The following is a 4,891-nucleotide window of genomic DNA, read 5'->3' on the forward strand; positions in this document are numbered from 1 at the left end:
AAGCCTTCAATTTCACTATGGTTAAGATGTTTGTCTGCACCTTACTATTAATTACAGCCTGAGTATATCAATTGAATGAATGGAATTGAATTGTTAGGCTGCATCTGCACTGCAAAAATAGTCCAGGTTGACACTACTTTAACTGCCAATGCTATAAAATTCTGGTAATTATTGGATTTCCATATCTGAGAATTATCTCCTTTATCTCCACATTTCTCCTGTGGATCGCAAAATACAAATGGCAGAAGTGCACCATGAAAATTATCCCAGACTAGTTTACAAGCCAGAACTACCAATTGCCATGGTATACTCATAGAGGAAGTAGAAGTTTATTGCATATCCTGCAACTGTTACAATTTGGCAGGGACAAATCATCACACTTTTTGAGCTGCTTTTAAAGATGTCCCCATTTCTCTCTATTCCTTCCACTTTTCCTCATCGCCCTCTGCATATTTCAATTGCTAAAAACCCAGGTCAACATGTGAGAGTAGTCTGCATTCAATTAGTTCAGCAGGGGAGAGAGGGGGAGGATGGGAGGAGGGGGTGGAATTTTCCCCTTTCCAGTAGATCAGGCAAAAGCAAACTGCTTCAGCCCATCCCAGCTTGTCTGATTTTGCTCATTAATTACTTTTGTCATCTTGACCACACTCTGAAGTTGCTTGGCTACAGTTGTTCCAGTTTTCACCTGCTGAAATATTGGAGAGTATGCTACCCATCCCTAGATAATTGCTGTGAGGTGTGTGGTGTGCTGTGAGGAGGGTCCCTTCAATGAATAAGCAGTCAGTAGCCATGATTGGATAATCTGCCACTGAGCAGCCATTTATTTTCATGATTCTCCTTTCTCCTCTTCCAGCTTCTGACAATGAAGTGTAAAGAGCGGTAGACTCCTCCTTTCTCCATTACTGGACCATGGCCATTAGTAGTATTTCCTAGCTAACCACTTCATTGGCTGGTGCTGTCACTCTACCTTCTTTATCTTGTGTTGTTGTTGTGTGTCTTCAAGTCATTTCCTACTTATGGTGGCCCTGATGCAACTCTATCACAAGGTTTCCTGGGGCTGAGGGCCATTTCATAGGTGAACTGAATAGTGTTCAAAGCCAACCAAGTAGCCCCCAGCCCTCTGTGTACTAGTCCCCATCTTTTCTTTGTTAAAATCAGTGTTAATATTATAATAATTATTATAATAATAATGTTTATTTATATTTCCTGCCTCTCTGAAGATTGAGGTGGGATTACAACAATAAAATAATACAAATACTAATACAATCAATAAAACACTAATATGGAATTTACTAATTCCTATTAGTTCTCTAAAATCAATTTATCAGTAGTCAGTGATCATAGTCAAGAGTGGAATATTGTCATAGATTTTTATATGGAGTCTGATGGGTAAGCCCGCCGGAAGAGGTCCGTTTTGAGTGCCTTCTTAAAGGCCTCTAAGGTACAATGAATCTCTTCTGGTAGGCTATTCCATAATTTTGGAATTGCTGCTGTAAATGCCCTGGGGGAAATTAATAAAATAATAATACATTTTTTATTTTTATCCCGCTTTTTGCCAGACAATCAAAGCAGTGTACAACAAGCTAAAATAGCTTGAAGATGCCAGCCACAGATGCTGGCGAAACGTCAGAAAGAAACTCTGCTAGAACATGGCCACATAGCCCGAAAAACCCACAAAAAACTATGGATGCCGGCCATGAAAGCCTTCAACTTTACAAGCTAAAATACATCCATATATACATAGTACCTCTCCTTAAAACAAGATTAAACAATATAACATTAAAAATAATATGCTAAAATCCAATTAATCGAAACAATAACCATGGGCAGAGTTCGATAGATGGGAAGTCTTATTTGTGGCCGAGTATTTTATTCCAGGAAGGCCTGCCAGAAGAGATCCGTCTTATTGGCTTTTTTAACGCTCTCCTGGCCATTCCATAAGTTGTCCTCTGGGAGGTTGCCATCAATCTGGTCTTTAAGGGCTGTAGTAAATTCCTTCCAGAGAACCTGAGTGTACAGGGTGGATTGTATGGAAGCAGGCGATCCTGGCAGGGTAGACACCATGATCATGAAGGTGGTTTTCCCAGGGTGAGGCTCATCCATTGCACTCCAGGTGTGCGGACCCCTGCAATTTCCCCAAATGCAGGAAATTCGACTGCATAATAAGTTGTCATTAACCTGGCGTTATGGTGTTCCAATAAATACTTCCCTGATGTTCTGAGAGTGCGGGGCGGATTGTGTAGGGAAAGGTGTTCCTGCAAGTAACTGGGTCCTGAGCCATGTAGGACTTTAAAGGTGATAATCAACACCTTGTATTGCACCTGGAAGCTGATTGGCAGCCAGTGAAGAGATTTTAGTATTGGTGTTATATAGTCAAACCTAGATGTGCCGGTGACCAATCTGGCTGCTGCATTTTGAACCAATTGAAGTTTCTGTACTTGGTACAAGGGTAGCCCCAAGTACAGCGCATTACAGAAATCTAAATGAGAGATTACCAGTTCAAGTACCACTGCTTCAAGCTCCTTTTGGTCCAGGTAGGGATGCAGTTGGCGTATCAGCCGAAGCTGATACCAAGCACTCCTGGCCGTCACATCTATATGAGATGACAACTGTAGGGATGGATCAAGGAGTACTCCCAAACTGTGAACTTCGTCCTTTAGGGGAACTGTGACCTCGTCCAGGACTGGCTGACAAATCTCCATCCCTGGACTTAAGGTACCTATTGCGAGTACCTCCGTTTTCTCTGGATTCAGCCTGAGTTTGTTTTCCCTCATCCAGCCCATTACCGACCCAAAGCAGGCATCTAGAGGAGAGATGCCATCCTTAGTCATTGCAGTAGTCGGAGACATAGAGAAATAAATTTGGGTGTCATCAGCGTACTGATACCACCACGCCCCATAACTCTGGATCTCTCCCAGCAGCTTCATGTAAATATAATTACAGCACTCTAGAAATAAAGTTTAATAATAATAATAATAATAATAATAATAATTGAACAGCATTGCTGACAGTATCGAGCCTTGAGAGACACCCGATATGAGCTCCCTCTTGGATGGATAACTGTCCCCAAGTGACACCATCTGGACTCTGCCTGAGAGGTAAGAGTGGAACTACTGGAGTGCAGTGCCCCCTATACCTAACTTCCTCAGGCTTTCCAGAAGAATACCATGGTCAATTGTATTGAAGGCTGCTGAGATGTCCAAGAGCACCAGCAGGATCATACTTCCCCTGTCAATGCTCAGACAGAGATCATCGGCGACTATGGCAGTCTCAACTCCATATTCCGCCCTGAAGCCGGTTTGAAATGGGTCCAGATAATCAGTTTCATCCAAGATAACCTGGAGCTAGAAGGCAAATGCCCTCTCTATCACTTTGCCCAAGAATGGTAAGAGGGAGACCGGTCTATAGTTATTTCTCACTAGGGGATCTAGGGAGGTTTTTTTAAAAGTGGTCTAACAACTGCCTGCTTTAATTTCGATGGAAATTTTCCCTCTCTAACGGATGCATTAATTATAGATTGTAATAATGTCTTTGTTGCATCCCCTCCCTGGATGGTCAACCATGATGGGCAAGGATTGAGGGGGCATGTCGTCCTCCTAACACTTCCAAGAATCTTATCCACTTCATCTGTATTTACAAATTCATTATATCAACATTATTTTTTGCTAAAATCTAGGCTAGGATGGGGATCATAAAGTAGCTTTTAGAATTAGAAATGTATTTATTTCAAGGATTTAGAGATACTGGAGGGTCTTTCCTTTGGTTTGGAGATTTATATATCTTATTTTCAGATTAAAAAATCTAGTCTATGGATTAAGATTTTACTGTCTGGTCTTTTAAAAAGGAGTACGAAAGTGTCAATTAAAGAATAAATCTGACATCCATATAGTACATTTCACCTATAAAAGGTGACTATTATGTTCCTTTCACAACTGTAAAAGGCCCATGAGTCACCGATGCAAAGGCAGGAATGGGCTGTGAAAGGCTTTTCAAGTGAAATGAGCAGGATCGTACTTCTTAGATGAGCTCTTTAATTTATTCTAATTTGTTCTGCTAATTTGTTTTAAACTAAATCAATATGTTTATGATTTACAGCAGCCCCTATTGAATATGTGATGAGATTAAAGCCAAGCTGCAATCACTTCTGTAATCATTAAGCTGCTTCCCCCTGCCACTTCATCCATTGCTTTGTCTTGCTACCAAATAATTATGTCCTCATTTTAAACATTTCCTCATGGGAGGGGAGTAGGTTTTTTTTTATTATAAAAAATTCAATCACTTTTTAAAATTATTTCTACACATAAACTGATATAGAAAGACCATAAGATGGAGTTGTGTACACACTAGAAAGGTTTTAATATCTATAAGGACCTGGGAAGGATAAGAGGGATCCATGATTGATTGCTTCTTTAAAATGTGACTATAAGGCTTTATTGCTAGACTCATCAGTCTTGCCCTGGCTTTTGTTGGGTGAGGCCACTTTGTTCACTGATCTGCTTCAGAATTCAGCTTCAGAATTCTAGCTTTGAGTTTAATCCAGTTTCAGTTCTCATCTTTGGCTATCTTCTCTTGCTTTATAAACACTATAAACCCTGTTGGAGGGAGAGCCTTCTTGGTTTTCACTAGGCACAAGCTTTTCCTCCCAAGGAAATGCCGTGACATGAATGGGATAACACACTTTCTTTCTCAGAAAGGTTAAAACCAGAAAGGAATTTAAGATAAAAACAAAACAAAACACAAGTTGATAACTGAGAGCAAGAAATGTCTCCTCCCTTCACCACCTTCTGCATTTCATTCACCAAGTGGCTAGATGCTTCTTGAACCAGCAGTAGTGGAAGTAAAGCATCATCATATTTCCACATAGCCATGTCATAACTCAAGATAAGAGTGA

At 40.5% G+C, this 4,891-nt stretch overlaps 1 pseudogene; it reads left to right on the forward strand.

Moving 5' to 3' along the window:
- The first annotated feature begins 2,037 nt into the window (after positions 1-2,037).
- On the forward strand, positions 2,038-2,172 carry LOC121917218 (annotated as a pseudogene).
- Positions 2,173-4,891: the final 2,719 nt, after the last annotated feature.

The sequence above is a fragment of the Sceloporus undulatus genome, unplaced genomic scaffold (genome assembly GCF_019175285.1).
Source record: "Sceloporus undulatus isolate JIND9_A2432 ecotype Alabama unplaced genomic scaffold, SceUnd_v1.1 scaffold_12, whole genome shotgun sequence".
NCBI lineage: Eukaryota > Metazoa > Chordata > Lepidosauria > Squamata > Phrynosomatidae > Sceloporus > Sceloporus undulatus.